Source organism: Geotrypetes seraphini, chromosome 10, assembly GCF_902459505.1.
Source record: "Geotrypetes seraphini chromosome 10, aGeoSer1.1, whole genome shotgun sequence".
NCBI lineage: Eukaryota > Metazoa > Chordata > Amphibia > Gymnophiona > Dermophiidae > Geotrypetes > Geotrypetes seraphini.
The window spans coordinates 67162189-67178238 of record NC_047093.1 but is presented as its reverse complement, the minus strand read 5'-3'; the positions used below and the strand labels follow the sequence as shown (position 1 = coordinate 67178238).

General features: G+C 47.9%; 1 protein-coding gene across 3 annotated transcripts in view; it reads right to left on the bottom strand.

The window, feature by feature from the left end:
* LOC117367481 (carboxyl-terminal PDZ ligand of neuronal nitric oxide synthase protein-like) overlaps positions 1-16050 on the bottom strand; it is a 153895-nt gene that overhangs the window by 37586 nt on the left and 100259 nt on the right. The window lies entirely within an intron of this gene.

Genomic DNA, 16050 nt, shown 5'->3' with positions numbered 1-16050 from the left:
CAAAGTTACTTACCTGTAGCACGTGTTATCCAAGGATAGCAGGCAGATATTCTCACAGCCCTCTCACTTCCCCTAGTTGGCTTCTTATCTTTGTTACTGAACTAATGGTCCCATGAGCTGGCTTCAGGCAGGAAGGCATAGATGCATGTGCAGTGCGGGCAGTCTTCAGGTTTTAAACTGACAGTGCAATTGTTCACTGTCCGTACCCAGACTCCGTGGATGACATTACCCACAAGTGAGAAAATCTGCTTGCTGTCCTCGGATAACACCTGCTACATGTAAGTAACTTTGGTGTATATGTAAATATTTGAAATGTACATATTTGAAAATAGTTATATTTGATAATGTATATTTTTTTTATTTATCAAATTTTATATTTTACAAATCAAGTATCCACATGTACAGAAAGTTGAAGAAAAGCAAGCAAATAATACTCAAGAATTAAAATACATAATAATCAAATAAAATAAATATTTAGCTTAACTTCAGCTCAAGTCCTCCATTTAGATCCAAGAGAAAGTAGGCGAACATATTAACAAATATTAACAAAATATTAACATCAAATATAAAAGAAAACGAGGTCCCTTTAGCTAAAAGAGGATACCATTAAATTCAAACTGCACTTCACTTTTATTTCCCTTCGTCCAATTTGATAATGTATTTTTAATGATTATACGCATTTTTGCTGATTTGGTAGGTATGTTGTATAATTAGGGATCTACCGATTTATGGTTGTGTCTCTGCATTGTAAAGCATTGCAACCTTCAACCAACTAAATAACTGGTTATTGTCAAATGCAGGTCTCATGTTTGTGAAAAATATGCACATAACTCTATTGAGATCCTAAACTTCAGAGAGAGATATACATAATGCGCATGCATGCACATATACTGGGACACAAAAGAGGGGCTGAATCGGTACAAGCCTGGAACTTGTAAGCAGCAGCATTTATCCTTGCGATGATGACTGGAACCGTGGAGTAGGAGAGGCACATTTAGGTCAACTTAACCTTGTTTTTGTATCTGCCTCCTAAGAAATAAGATGTACATTCTGTGAATGCATGCGCTCCTACAGCAGGTCAGTATACTTTTTCATAAGATTATGCTTTTAGACTCGGTTCTTTGAAGTTCTTCTGCAGCACAGGTTAATTGCCAATCATGATACACTAAATTACTGTTACATATGCTCTCTCATATTTGTTTTTCTTTTGATTATATAAAACGGATTTTAATTGATTTGTAATTGATTTATTTTTTAGTCTGCCTTATCAAATATTATTAGGGCAACAGACAAGAGAATGTCCTGGTGGTCGGTCTTCTCGTTGGTGATCTGCAAGTACTGAAAAGCATGGCTAGACAATGTTTAATAACCAACACAAAAATAAACCGCAGCATGGACAGCCTAAGATAATATGGGAGGAGCAGGAGAGGAATATCACATTCAATAAGTCCAAAAATGTTATAATAGAATAGGCCATGAAAGTCCAGAAAGCATATTTTAAAGATATAAGAATAGTAAATGTGAATCTGCCGAATAGAACCTTCCATACACATAGTCAAGAGGTAAGGTGCTGGTGTTTATCTTTAGGCAAAGCTGAAGTACCTTATTACACTGCCTTCCCCACCCTCCTATCTTGTAGTATTTTCTTTTTTTTTTATTATTATTTATTTATCAAGTTTTCACATTTTATAAATCAAGTATCCACTTGTACAGAAAGTTGAAGAAAAGCAGGAAAAATAATACTCAAAAGTAAAATACATAATAATCAAATAAAATAAATGTTTAGCTTAAATTCAGCTCAAGTCCTCTAATTAGATCCAAGAAGGATTAGGCGAACATATTAACAAATATTAACAAATATTAATTCAAATATATAGGAAAACAAGATCCCTTGGCTGAGGAAGGATATCATTTATTCAATTGCACTTCACTTTAATTTCCCTTCGTCCAGTCGAGTTCCTGCCAGAAAGGCTGTCAACTGGAATGGCTCAAAGAATATATATTTTTTCATATGATATTGTATTACACATTTACAAGGGTGTCGTAGAAAAAAAGTCCCTCCAAGAGATGTAACCCCTGGCTTCATCAAAAGAAATTCTCGCCTTCTTCTTTGAGTGTCCCGTGCCAAATCTGGAAACATTAATATTTTATATCCAAGAAATTATTTCATTTTATTTCTAAAGAACAATCTAAGCAACCAATTTTTATCTGGTGCAAGAGCCACAGTGAGAAGCAGTGTTGCCGGAGATGCAGCTTCTCTGTCCGAGAGTTCCAGCATTGCTGAAACATTAAGTGGTTGATTATCTTCCTGTTGTTTAGATGGTGATTTAATAACTTTCACTGGCAAGTAATATACTTGAGTAAGTGGTGGTAATGTATCCTCTGGAATACCTAAAATCTCCAACATATAACGTTTCAACATATCCCTAGGTGTCACCGAGGCTATCCTAGGGAAATTAATCAGTCGGAGATTATTATTACGAGAAAAGTTCTCCAAAGTTTCCAGTTTTCTGCGCAAATTTGTGTTATCTTTTACTAATGCATCACTAAGCTGTTTTGATGCTTTTAACTCCTGTTGTATATTCACAATAGAATTCTTGGAATCGTCAATTTCAACCTTTATATTTTTTATCTCAGTTTCTTGAAGAATAATTTTATTTTCCAGCTGCAAAAGCTGGGGCTTAACAGACTTGGCTAGGTCAGCAACTAGGTCCCAAATTGAATCCAGTGTTACTTCTCTGGGTTTTTCTATAACATATGAAAGATTAGAAATTTGAATAGTCTCACCAATTGTTAGCTGTTCCTGGCAATCCTTCTGCTGGGCTGGGATATTCCCTGATGTTTCCAAGTCCTCGGTACTTCTTGGACTCACCTGAGAACTCAGGGAGTCCATCTCCTCGCTCCTCTCTCTGTTCTTCCTAGCCTCCGAGGATAGGGCTTGCCTTCTTCCGGCAGCTCCTCCACTCGTGGGGAGCTGGTAACCTGAGGAGGTGGGGGAGGTGCCCTAGCGTCGGGGCTCAGCGTAGTCTCTAGCCCCAAGGAGATCACCTCATTTCCGCCCCTCTGAGGCGTCTCCAGCGGGGATGCCGACGCTGCCGGGATATCCTGCATCCGACGCAGGAGTTCTTCGATATTGCAGAAAGAGGGGACCGCAGAACGCCGCGAGGATCCAGCGGCGCTGCGGCCTCTCCTCTTCGGCATTTTCAAGTGAGTAATTCCGCTCCGGGGAAAATTTCAGACAGTCTCCTCCGGCGTACTGCTCAGCCTCCGAGACCATCGGCCATCTTGGATCCTGCTGTGATCGGCCTCTTGTAGTATTTTCTAGAACAGTAACTAAAGAACAAATTAGTCTGCAGCAAATGTACAGATGCTAGTACTAACTGATGCTAACTCCACTGAACAAACAGGCCTTACCTGTTAACTCAAGTTTCAAGTTTATTATTTATTTGTTTAATCGCCTTTTCAATATTCAAGGCGATTTACACATTAATAAAGTTACAAAATAAAAATAATTTTAAAATAATTAAAAACTCACAAGACATAGACGATAACTGACCAAACTGGAAACAAAAGGAAGGAAGGGGAAGAAGTTACAATGTAATTGAGCAAAGTGGGGAGCCAAATAAGGAAAACACAAAAAGGATGGGATAAAAATAGTTGAATATGTGAAGAAAAAGAAGTAGAAACAAATTTAGTTGAATAATGTTAAAAGAAACCAATAAAATCAGATAACAAATGCATCGTTAAATAAAAAAGTTTTCAGTTTGTTTTTAAATTTGTCTAGATTAAGTTCTTCACGTAAATAGATGGGAAGAGAATTCCAAGTTTGGGGAGCCGTCACCGAGAAAATATATATAACTCTGAATTAAATACATTTTGGATTCAATTACAAACAAAATAGGTCTTGAACAGGAATAACTTATGTTTTGAGCACCATCTAGTGGCTGAACAGAAGTTATACAGACTAAAAATTGGCAAACCTTTACTTTAAAATATTGCTAAATGCAATAATCAGCCGATTTTAGCTGCAGTAGAAAAGAAGCTCCTTTACAGCATGGGACACCACAGGACATTTCACATGTTCTCCTTTTCTTTTAAACATCGTAGTTCATTCAACATTATGTGGGGTCCTTGGCTCGAATTGGCTTGCAGTTTCGTCTGGGTAGTGCTGTCCGATTCAAATCGATTCACCGATTCATTTCGGGAGAATCGGTTCAAATCGATTCACCGATTCATTTCGGGAGAATCGGTTCGAATCGATTCAAAAAACAAAACAAACAATCAAAAAAAATTAAATCGGCCTCCCAATTTGGCGACTGACCCTCCCCCCCTCACCCCCTAAAGCAGGATCGGCAGCGCTGTCTCCTGCTGGCCAGCCACTGCCGCTCCTGCTTTAGAGGGAGAGTGGGGAGTATCAGTCGGGAAGTGCTTCTGTCCGGCTTCCCCCCTGGTCTCCCGACATCAATTTACCTAATTTCAGCAGCCTGCATAAGATTGCTAGTGCTAGCGATCTTTGCAAGCTGCCATAGGTCTTCCGAGCTGCCTTCTCTCTGCTGTGGTCCCACCCCTCCTCTGATGTCACAGAGGAGGGACGGGACCGCGGTAGAGAGAAGGCAGCTCGGAAGACCTACGGCAGTTTGTAAAGATCGCTAGCACTAGCAATCTTATGCAGGCTGCTGAAATTAGGTAAACTGATGCCGGGAGGCCAGGGGGAATATGTAGGCCTTCCGGGGGGGTGGGGGGGGTTTGCAGTCCCAGGGGGGTTGTACAGGCCTTCCGGGGGAACACGCAGGCCTTCGGGGAGGGGGTTTGTACAGGCCTTCATGGGGGACAGGCAGGCCTTGGGTGTAGGCCTTCAGGGGGATGCAGACCTTCAGGGGGGCAGGCCTTCGGGGGTGCAGGCCTTCAGGAAGGACAGGCAGGCCTTCTGGGGGGGGTTGTACAGGCCTTCAGGGGGGACAGGCAGGCCTTCAGGGGGGGTGCAGACCTTCAGGGGGGCAGGCTGGCCTTCAGGGGGGACAGGCAGGTCTTCAGGGGTGGGGTGCAGGCCTTCAGGGGGGGACAAACCTAGGGGTGGGGTGTAGGCCTTCAGGGGGGTGTAGGCCTACAGGGGAGGGGGCCCTTGTGTAGAAGTACAGGGAGGGAAGGGGGGTTCAAAGAGACGTGCAAATGCTGGACATTGGGGGGAAGAAATAATGGGTCTAAAAATAGAGGACAAGGAGATAGATGATGGACAAGGGATTTAGGGAGGGAAGGAACACAAAGGGAGAGAAGCTGGACACAAGGGATGGTGTGGAGGGGGGATACAGATACTGGCTAGGAGGGTAGTTGGGGAAAGAAAGGGAAAGATGGTGGACCCTGGGGTGGTGGGGAAGGAGGGAGGAGGGAGAGATGCTGGATGAAAGGGTAGTTGAGAAAAGGTGGATCTGTGGATGGAGGCGAAAAAAAGGAAAGATGCCAGACCTCCGGGGGAGGGAAGGGAAACGGAAGGGGAGGACAGAGATGGCAGAAAGAAGTTATCAGAAGACAACCAGAGCCTGGGACCAACAAGATCTGAATAATGACCAGATAACAAAAACGTAGAAAAATAATTTAATTTTCTGTTTTGTGATTACAATATGTCAGATTTGAAACGTGTATCCTGGGCAGAGCTGGTGTTAGACCGCAAATGTGAGCTAGGATTTAACAAAGAGATGAAAAGTTTTTTTGTTTGTTTACACCACAGCACCAGTGTGGTTAGGAGAAGGCAAAGTGGGTTAAGAGGCTATAAAATAAACCCACCAGGATATTTTAAAAAACACACCAACCCAAAAATACCCAATTAGGCAGGAAAATCGAATCGAATCGAAAAATCGATTCAATAGGCTGAATCAAATCAAAATTTTTTTTCATGAATCGGGCAGCACTACGTCTCTTTTTTTGCTCAGTTTCAGGATAGTGGCCTGACGGTGTCTGCGTTGCATGGTGCTTTATGAGGTCTCTATCCCGGAAAATCATATGAGGCTTTTGGGCCAACGATGGCGGAGAGATCTGGGGTATATCTGTCGAGTCCTTGGATTTTTCTTCCCTTAGCAATTGTATCTCCTCTATATCTATTAGCGCTGAACTTAGGGAATGCCAATTCAGGGTGGTTTATCGAGCATACTTTTCCCAGGAGAAGGTGCACAAATCGGGGGGGTATTTCTTCCCCGACCGATTCTGTAAAGTGCGTCCCAATTGTAGGCAGCTATAGGCATCTTACAGTTGTCTAATCAGCCAATCAGGAGGCACGTTTTCTAAAAAAAAAAAAAATGCTCCCCAGGCAGGCCGCCTATATTGAAGGCGCCTCTGGGAGCCTAGGGAGGCCCGCAAGCCTGCCTAAGGCTAGGCGGTAGCCTTAGGCAAACCTAGGCGGCCCTATGCATCTCCCTAGTAGAGCGGGAGATGCTAAATATGTAGGCCAGCAAAATGCTGGCCTACATGGTACGTAGATGCAGCCGCTATACTGAATCGTGGTAGATTAGTATAGCGGCTGCAGCTACACATGCCAGTCTCCCCTCTCCTCCCCCACCATCTCGGCAGGAGGGTGCCCAACCCCTCCTGCCCACAGAACCTCACAATCGCCGGCAGAAGGGTGCTGAACCCTTCCTGCCGGTAGACCCCCCCCACCCCCAACGATCGCCGGCAGGAAGGTGCTCAACGCTTCCTGACGATAGGCCCCACCCCCCATGAAGATCACCGGCAGGAGGGTATCCAACCCCTCCTGCTGGACCCCTCAACAACCCCCATCAAAACGTCCCATCCCTCCACTCCCCCCTCCAAAGAAACCTCCCACCCCGGACCCCCCCTCCTCAGGCTTACTCGCAAGTTGGCCGGACGGGTCCTTGTACCATCAGGCCCGCCTCTATCCAAATGAGGTGGGCCCGCTCCTCCCCTGCACAACCCATAGGATCCTTGGGCTGAATTGGCCCAGGCACCTAAGGCCCATCCTATGATACGTTAATGAGGGATAAAGCACAGTTACTTACCGTAACAGGTGTTATCCAGGGACAGCAGGCATATATTCTCACATGTGGGTGACGTCATCTACGGAGCCCCGGCGCGGACAGCTTTTCAAGCAAACTTGATTGAAGTTTCAAGTTTGCACACTGCACCACGCATGTGCGTGCCTTCTCGCCCACTAGAGGGCGCATCCCACCTCGTGGTCCTCAGTTCCATAACTAGCAAGGAAGCCATCCCCGGGGAGGCGGGTGGGTTGTGAGAATATATGCCTGCTGTCCCTGGATAACACCTGTTACGGTAAGTAACTGTGCTTTATCCCAGGACAAGCAGGCATGATATTCTCACATGTGGGTGACCTCCAAGCTAACCAAAAAAGGGCAGGTGGGAGGATGGCAATTTAGGAAAACAGATTTTGCAAAACTGACTGGCCAAACCGGCCGTCACTCCTGGATAAAGTGTCCAGACAGTAATGAGAGGTGAATGTATGAACCGAAGACCAAGTGGCAGCCTTACATATGTCCTCCATCGGAGTGGATCGGAGGAAGGCTATCGAAGCTGCCATCGCTCGGACCTTGTGCCCCGTGACTCGACCCGGGGGAGGAAGGCCAGCCTGAGCGTAGCAAAAGGAAATGCAAGCGGCCAACCAGTTAGACAGAGTGCGCTTGGAAACTGGATGCCCTAATCGATTGGGATCGAAGGACAAAAACAATTGAGGAACCTTCCGATGAGGCCTGGTGCGTTGAAGATAAAATGCCAACGCCCTCTTACAGTCAAGCGTGTGAAGCGCCGTCTCGCCAGGATGGGAGTGGGGCTTCGGGAAGAACACAGGAAGGACAATGGACTGATTGAGGTGGAAGTCAGAAACAACTTTAGGTAAAAACTTAGGATGGGTGCGGAGAACCACCTTGTCGTGATGAAAGACAGTGAAAGGAGGGTCCGCAACCAAGGCTTGCAACTCCCCAATCCGCCTGGCGGAGGTGAGGGCAATTAGAAACACCGCCTTCCAAGTCAGAAATTTCAAGAGGGACTTGTTGAGTGGCTCAAACGGGGGTTTCATCAGTTGAGCCAGAACCACATTCAAATTCCACACGACAGACGGAGGCTTAAGAGGGGGACAAACCCTGAGTAACCCTTTCATGAAGCGTGTCACCAAGGGATGGAGTGACAGAGGGCGTCCCTCCAGAGGTTGGTGGAAAGCAGAAATCGCACTGAGATGAACCCGCACCGAAGTGGTTTTCAAGCCGGAGCGCGACAAATGAAACAAATATTCTAAAACCGAGGATACCGGAACTGATACCGGATCCAGGTGAAAAGACGAGCACCAGGTGGAAAACCTGGTCCATTTCTGCGCATAGCAAAGCCTCGTCGAGATCTTGCGGGAGGCTTCCAACACCTCCTTCACCGATTGAGACAGGTCCGGAGGAGTCAGGGAACAAGAAACCAGGCTGTCAGATGCAATGACTGCAGATTGGGATGTAACATGGATCCTTGACTCTGAGACAGCAGAGAAGGAGAGACAGGCAGGGGAAGAGGCTCTCTGGCACTGAGCTGGAGCAGCAGGGAGAACCAGTGCTGACGCGGCCACCGAGGTGCTATGAGAATCATCGTGGCCGTGGACGATTTTAGGTGTACCAACGTTCGCATGATCAGAGGGAACGGAGGGAATGCATAAAGGAACCTCCCTTCCCAGTCGAGTAGGAAGGCATCCGCTTCCAGACGGTCCTGCGAGTACATCCGAGAACAATATAGTGGTAGTTTGTGTGTCTCCGGAGAGGCAAACAGATCCACCTGTGGCGTTCCCCAGCGAGCGAAGACCTCGCGTAGAACTGCTGAGTGTAGAGTCCACTCGTGCGGTTGCAGAAGTCGACTCAGTTTGTCCGCCAGGCAATTCCGTTCTCCTTGGATGTAGACCGCCCGGAGGAAGATGTTCCGGGAGGCCGCCCACTCCCAGAGGCGAAGAGCTTCGGAGCAGAGGGGCCATGACCCCGTTCCTCCCTGCTTGTTCACATAATACATTGCCACCTGATTGTCCGTGCGGACGAGGACCACCTGGTCCTGCAATATGTGAATGAAGGCTCGAAGTGCTAGGAAGATGGCTCGCAGCTCTAGCACGTTGATATGACACTGGCGGTCTTCTGACGACCACAGGCCCTGCGTGCGAAGACCGTCGAGATGGGCTCCCCACGCGTACTCCGAGGAGTCCGTGGTCAGGACCTTGCGAAAAGGCGGAGTGCGAAACAATAGCCCCATGGACAGATTTGAAGAGTCTGTCCACCAACGCAGCGATTTCCGCAAGGGCGGAGTTACCGAAATGAGGCGAGACACCGGGTCGCACTCCTGACGCCACTGGGACGCGAGGGTCCACTGAGGGATCCTCAGGTGTAGCCTCGCAAACGGCGTGACATGTACCGTCGAGGCCATATGGCCCAGCAGCATCATCATGCGCTTGGCCGACACCCTCGATAGTTGGGAGACCTGGCGGCTCATCCGTACCAAGGCTTCCAACCGCTGGGTCGGCAGGTAGGAGCGTAGGCGCACCGTGTCCAGCACCGCACCTATGAATTGAAGAGACTGCGACGGCCTCAACTGAGACTTTGGAAAGTTTATCTCGAACCCGAGAGTTTGCAGGAAGGTAATAGACTGTCGGGTCGCTGAGATAACCCCCTCCCTGGTCGGGGCTTTGATGAGCCAATCGTCCAGGTAAGGGAACACATGGAGTCCACGTGACATGAGGGCTGCTGCAACCACCACCATGCACTTCGTGAATACTCGTGGGGACGCGGCCAGGCCGAAGGGCAGTACCCTGTACTGGAGGTGGAGGTCCCCCACCTGGAATCGTAAGAATCTTCGACAGGCGGGGTGCACCGGAACATGGGTGTATGCTTCCTTCAGGTCGAGGGAGCACATCCAGTCCCCTTCCCCCAAGAGGGGGTACAAAACCGGGAGAGATAGCATTCGAAACTTCTCCCGGGCCAGGAATTTGTTGAGCTTCCTGAGGTCCAGTATGGGGCGCAGGTCCCCGGTCTTTTTTGGGACCAAAAAGTAGCGGGAGTAAAACCCCGTACCCCACTGGTCCTTGGGGACCGGCTCGACCGCCCGAAGCTTCAAGAGGGCTTTGGCTTCGGTTATAAGGGTCGGTAGCTGCGAACGGTTGCAGGGGACTAAACTTGGGGGACTGTCCGGCGGCGAGGACACAAAGTTGAGCGAGTAGCCCTCGGAGACGATCCGGAGCACCCAAGCGTCTGAGGTAATCCCGGTCCATGCCTCCCGGAAGGACCGAAGACGGCCCCCGATAGGAAGGGGTTCCTGAGAAAGTGCGGAGGGGAACCCGCCCCGTCCGCTCAGCCCGTCAAAAGGAAGGCGCGGGCTTAGAAGGGCCCTGCGCCTGGGCTTGGGTTTGTCCCCCTCTGCCACGCTGAGACGGACGTCTCGGAGGCGGTCTCGAGAAAGCCGGAGTCGACTTCTGAGGGTATCGGCGCGGCGGAGGCCGAAAGGGTTTCTGCGGCGGGGGTCTAGGTTTGGGGCGGACCAGGGATGCTAGAGAGCGCTCCTGTTCCGACAAGCGTTTGGTCGCCGCATCCAATGACTCGTCGAATAACTCGGACCCCACACAGGGCAAGTCTGCCAGGCGTTCCTGCAGGTTTGGGTCCATGTCGAGGGTGCGAAGCCAGGCCAAGCGGCGCATGGCCACCGCGAGGGCCGACACCCTCGAAACCAGCTCAAAGGCGTCGTACACTGCGTGGAATAGGTACAACCGCAATTGAGACAGGTTGGACATAAACTTATCGAATCCTGCTCTTTGGGAGTCCGGTAACGAGTTTCGATATTGAGGAAGGTCCTTCACCATACCACGCAAATAGGAGGAAAAGGTGAAGGCGTAATTTAGAACCCTGGTGGCCATCAGGGAATTTGAATAGAGGCGACGGCCAAACTTGTCCAGGGTCCGCCCCTCCCTGCCTGGTGGAACCGCCGCAGAAACCCGTGAGGGCTGTGATTTTTTAAGAGCAGACTCCACCAGAAGAGACTGGTGTGAGAGCTGCGCCTTATCGAACCCTTTAGGGGGAATCGTCCTATACTTCGATTCCATTTTTGAAGGCACAGACGTGACTGTAAGAGGGTTTGACAAGTTCTTCAGCCAGGTTTGCAGAAGGACACTGTTGAGAGGGAGTCTAGGCACCTCCCTAGGAAGAGTGGGGAGGTCCTGTTCCTCCAAAAATTCTTTGGAATACCGAGAGCCTACCATCAGGTCAATCCCCAGGGCTTGGGCCATGTCCTGAACGAAGGATGAAAATGAGGACGGCCTAGCCTGGGGAGACGGGGTTCTCGACCGCCCCACCGAGGAGAGGGGGGAGGCCTCATGGGAATAATGAGGATCCCTAACCGATCCCGAATCCCAGGATCCCCTCTCGAGGGCCCTCGAGGGGGAAGGGGAAGTTATCCTCCTCGCAGAGCCCTTGGGTGAGGACCCAGGGGTTCGTGGGACACTCTCCCGTTTCCTCGGCGAGGCGGCCCGGGAAGATTTCCCATGAGGTGAGCGGAGGAGCCTCGGGTTGTCGAGGCGCAACTCCGACACCTGCAGCGCCTCGCCCCCGAACGACGAGGAGCGGTCGCGCCGAGGCGAGCCTCGGGGTCGCTTAGACTTCCTCGATCGACGCCCCGTCCGAGGTCGCGTCGAGGGCGAGGCGTGTCTGGAAGACCCGGAGGAAGAGGAGGAAAGACGGCGCACTCTGCGCAACTTTTCCTTGGGCCTTACACTCCGCTCAGGGGGTTCCCCCGAGGTCGAGGTCCGGGGCGGGGCCGAGGCCGAGGTGAGCGGGGCCACCGTACCCGAGACCGAGGTCGCCGAGGTCGGGGCTCCCGAGGGAGCCGAGGCCGGGGCCTCCGAGACCGAAGGCGCCCCGGCCGAGGTCGAGGCCGCCGGAACCGCAGCACGCTGCAACACTTCCAGGGCTCCCGACAGCTCCGATGAGATCAGAGCTCGGAGGAGATCCTGGAAGGCCGGAATCCCCACGAAGGTGGGGAGTTCCGAGTCCGGGGCACACTCCCTGGAGGGCGACCTCGGTCTCGAGTATTCCCTCGGGGTGTGCGGAGTCGAGGTCCGATGCGGGGCCGGGGTCGACCCACCCGCCTTGGCCTGACTCGAGGATGGCTTCTTTGCTGAAGGGGATAGAACAGAGGACTTACCCGAAGCTTGCTTCACTGACGACGCCTTCGAGGAAGAGGGCCGAGGCGAGGCCGAGGCCCCCAAGGACGCCGAGGCCGAGGTCAAGGCCGGGGCCGAAGCCGAGGCCGACGTCGAGGCCTTAGGTGCGTCGACGGCGAACAATTCGGCCATTCTTGCCTTACGGCGACGGAGGGCCCTGTTTTGGAAGGTAGCACAGCGATCACACGAGTCTGTCGGATGTTCGGGCCCAAGACAGACAATGCACCACCGGTGAGGGTCGGTGATGGAAAGCAACCTTTCACACCGGCTGCACTTTTTGAATCCCGTAACAGGACGGGACATCCACGAAGAAAAAGAAGAAGGCCGGGAACGTACCGACGTCCCGCGGCCACGGATTCCGGGAGCCCCCGGAGTCCGAGGAAAAACGAAAGACTTTTTTTTTTTTTTTTTTTTGAAAGGAATTGAAAAGAAAAACAGCACCGCGAACTAATTCGAAGGGAAAACAAACTAAACGCGGCAGCTAGAAGGCAAAAACACTGGAGCTCAGATCCACAGGGCTTTCTTGCTCCGCGGAAAAATTTGAACTGAGGACCACGAGGTGGGATGCGCCCTCTAGTGGGCGAGAAGGCACGCACATGTGTGGTGCAGTGTGCAAACTTGAAACTTCAATCAAGTTTGCTTGAAAAGCTGTCCGCGCCGGGGCTCCGTAGATGACGTCACCCACATGTGAGAATATCATGCCTGCTTGTCCTGGGATAAAAGTCAAATATCTGCTCGAAATAATAAACTCTTTATAAATACAGGAGTTGCCATACAACTTATTTTGAGGAATTGGAAGAACTGAGATAGATTAAATTACACTTTCTGGTGGGAATCTCTCTGTTATACTTTAAAAATGGAACGTTCGATGACTGTAGAACAGGGACAGTATAAGAAATTTATGGATGTTTGGGGACCATTGACTTAGGGCTCCTTTTACGAAGCCGCGGTAGCGGCTTCAGCATGCGTGACTTTTCATCACGCGCTAACCCCCGTGCTAGCCAAAAAACTACCACCTGCTCAAGAGGAGGCGGTAACAGCTAGCACAGACGGCGGTTTAGCATGCGCTATTACATGCGTTAAACCGCTACCGCGGCTTCATAAAAGGAGCCCTAAGTTCTGTAAGGAATAATAACTGATTTTATTTTATCGACCCTTAAGTATACACATCCAGAGTGGGTGGTTGGGGGGAGGGTTTTGCATTGGAATTTCATTCGGGGAATATATGGAGGGTTTCCTATAGGTATGTACTTTTTCTGGTTATTTGGAGGGGGGGGGGAAATAGTTGTACATTAAATGTCTTTAAGTTTAATGTGCATTTTGTATAAACTTATGTATATTGAAATTGTTTGTTTGCACTATGGTAGTTTGGAAATTTAATAAAGATTTACAAAAAAAACAAACAAACCCAAATACAACCGAATTTGAATAACACTCTTAGCCTCAAAAGGCAACCAGTGTAATTGTCGATAAAATGGGGTAACATGGTCATGTTTTTTCAAACCAAAAATCAGACGCACTGCTGCGTTCTGAATAAGTCTCAATCTTTTTTCAAGTTTTTTTGTGAGATCCCAGATATATTATATTACAATAATCTAGAACACATAGAATAGAGGATTGTACTAATAACCTAAATGCATCAAAACTAATAACCTAAATGCATCAAAAATTTTTTAATCGTTCGAAGTTTCCATAAAATTGTATAAAATAGATTTGAACATAAAAATGGAAAAAAAAAAAATTGTATGACATTTTTTGGTCAACAAATTTGTGTGATCATTCAAAGTTAGATGGTGGTCCAAAGTGACACCTAAGATTTTAATGGAGCAGGAAATTATAAAAGTTTGACCATTCAGTTGAAGTACCTTTTCATTTATAATGTCAAAGGGACTAGCCAAAAAGAATTTTGATTTTTCCGGATTACGTTTGCTCAATATGGAATAATAAAGAGGAAATCTGATTTATTATCTCCCCTGAAAAAGATGTAAGTGGAAGCACTATGGTAATATCATCTGCATAGATGAAGAACTTAGCTCTCAAACTATGCAGTAGTCTTCCTAATGAAGCTAAATAAACGTTAAGGGACTGGACTTCGGTTTGTATTTTTGAAATATAATTTTTTGTCTCAATGTTAGTTTGTTCATAAATTTTAGAAATTTCTAAGAGCCATTACTTCACTAGATGTCTTCAGTGTCACAGCGCTCAATTTCTGGAGCATTTTTCAAATCGCTGCAAGCGTCACCTCGCTGGAGGGGGTTAAATCCCCAGAGATGGTTTCCATCGGTAGAAGCTCATCTTCTTTAGAGCACTCCTCTGTGGAGTTCCGTGGTGCAAGTCTGGCAACCCGATTCTCCACTTCTGCAGTAGCAGCAACTGCTGGACAGGGAGGTGGAACTGAAAACGGGGGTGACAGCGAGATCTCATGCCCCTGCGAGATTAGGCCTTCTACACCCTCTCTCTCTGCAAGGATCAGTTCCCTCGTTCTTGAGCAAATTCCAGGGATGAAGTGCTCTATCATCTATTGACTGGCTGGGAGCAAAGGTGTCAAGGAGGAAATAGCCTTTATACTACCCTTTTGCTTATGCGGCATATCTCGGCAAGAAAAAAAAAAAACCAGAATGCCAGCAATTCCATGAGAGCGATCTCACAAGCACCTGGTAAGTCCCACCATCTTGGCCACTCCCCCCCTTAAATTTCCATTCTATTTTTGCATCATCAGAATGGGACCTTCTCCAGGCATGTTCTAATTTATAGCAACAGGTAATCATCAACATAATACAATATATAATTAACCAGCTATATCAGATTCCCACATTTCTCACCATCAGCAAAAAAACTTTATAGAGCCATCAGAAGCGGAACTCAAGCAGTTAAAAACCATTTTTCCCGCTAGCTTCCTCATCAGCTCCAAATGCAAAAAATCTCTTAAATTGTTCAAATGAGTTAAATTGTATTGAGCACTTATCTCAAAAAGCTGTCCACTATTCCACTGCCGACATGCATGTTTCACTGAACTCTGTGTCGGTGCACAATTTTTTTTATAACAAAGCTCACCACATTGTTCATCAAGGATTCAAAAGAATGTTGTGAGCTTTGCTATTAAAAATTGTGCCCTGATGCAGAGTTCAGCAAAACATGCATGTCTGCAAAGCGGTCAGCTTTTTGAGATAAGTGCTTAAAACAATTTAACTCAGTTGAACACTTTAAGAGATTTTTTTGCATTGTGAAAATAGATTGGAGGAAGCTAGGAGCATAAATACCGCTTGAAAGCCGCTTCTGTTGGCGAAAAATGTGGGAATCTGATATAGCTGGCTGATATATATTGCAAATTTATAGCAAGACAGAGAGGGAGCCAACGTACAAACCAAGCAAAGGCAAAAAAGAAAAGCACAAAGGGCCTTCAAGTCCGGGCAATCAAACTTGGTTTATTAAGATCCGACACAGTCCATGTTTCAGCAAATCTGTCTACGACAGGGGTCAATCAATGAATGATCATAGGATACACAAATGAACAGATTCAAGTGCAAACTTCACAACAAAGTAATCCATCAAAAATGCTAATAGTCTAAACGCCAATGATAGTGAGGTGGCATCTGCATCACACAAAAAATATACGCATGCGTACTGCAAAATATTTAACTGATTTTAACAGTCAGAGGAGCTAACTTTTTAAAATATTATGCCATTTATCTAAATATCCCAAGTCACTGCCAGAATCTATTTGCGCTGCTACGGATCTCCAAAAAAAAACATCAGATTTTATTCTTCGCCTAACTGTACTGGTAATTTTAGCTGTAGAGGCATGCTGTAAAAGCATGCACCCCCCCCCCCCACCTTGTTCACGTGCACCCTGAAATTACCACAGG